The following is a 640-nucleotide window of genomic DNA, read 5'->3' as shown; positions in this document are numbered from 1 at the left end:
GGCCCCGCGTGCCCACGCCGTCACCCAGCGCCTGGGCAGGTGGGGATGGGGACACCCTAGAGGGGCAGATAGGGAGAAGCCGGGGAGCATGGTGTGGGGCTGGGCAAGTGGGTGCTGCTGCTGGAGGAGCTGGACACCCTGCACCGCATCAAGGCTGCACTGGACCCCCACAACCTCATGAACCCCGGCACGGCGCTCTGAAGGGGGCACTGGCGCTGAGCTGGCGGGGGGACAGCAGCCCCCAAGTCAGGGCTGGGGTGGCCCACGTTCCCCCAAACGCCCCTTTGCCCACCCCTGTGGGTCAGGGATCCTAAACCACGCAACAAACCCCTTGGCACCCACAGCCTCCATGCACCATGATGTCTTTTGCAGGGACAGAACAAGCCAGCACGGCGCTCTGAAGGGGGCACTGGCGCTGAGCTGGCGGGGGGACAGCAGCCCCCAAGTCAGGGCTGGGGTGGCCCACGTTCCCCCAAACGCCCCTTTGCCCACCCCTGTGGGTCAGGGATCCTAAACCACGCAACAAACCCCTTGGCACCCACAGCCTCCATGCACCATGATGTCTTTTGCAGGGACAGAACAAGCCAGCTCCTCGCCCGGGGCCCCACCCCACGGCGCGCACAGGCAGCTACCCCGACGC

This window comes from Phaethon lepturus, unplaced genomic scaffold (assembly GCF_000687285.1).
Source record: "Phaethon lepturus isolate BGI_N335 unplaced genomic scaffold, ASM68728v1 scaffold29762, whole genome shotgun sequence".
Lineage (NCBI taxonomy): Eukaryota > Metazoa > Chordata > Aves > Phaethontiformes > Phaethontidae > Phaethon > Phaethon lepturus.
The sequence above is the reverse complement of the archived record's forward strand: the minus strand, read 5'-3'. Positions refer to the sequence as shown.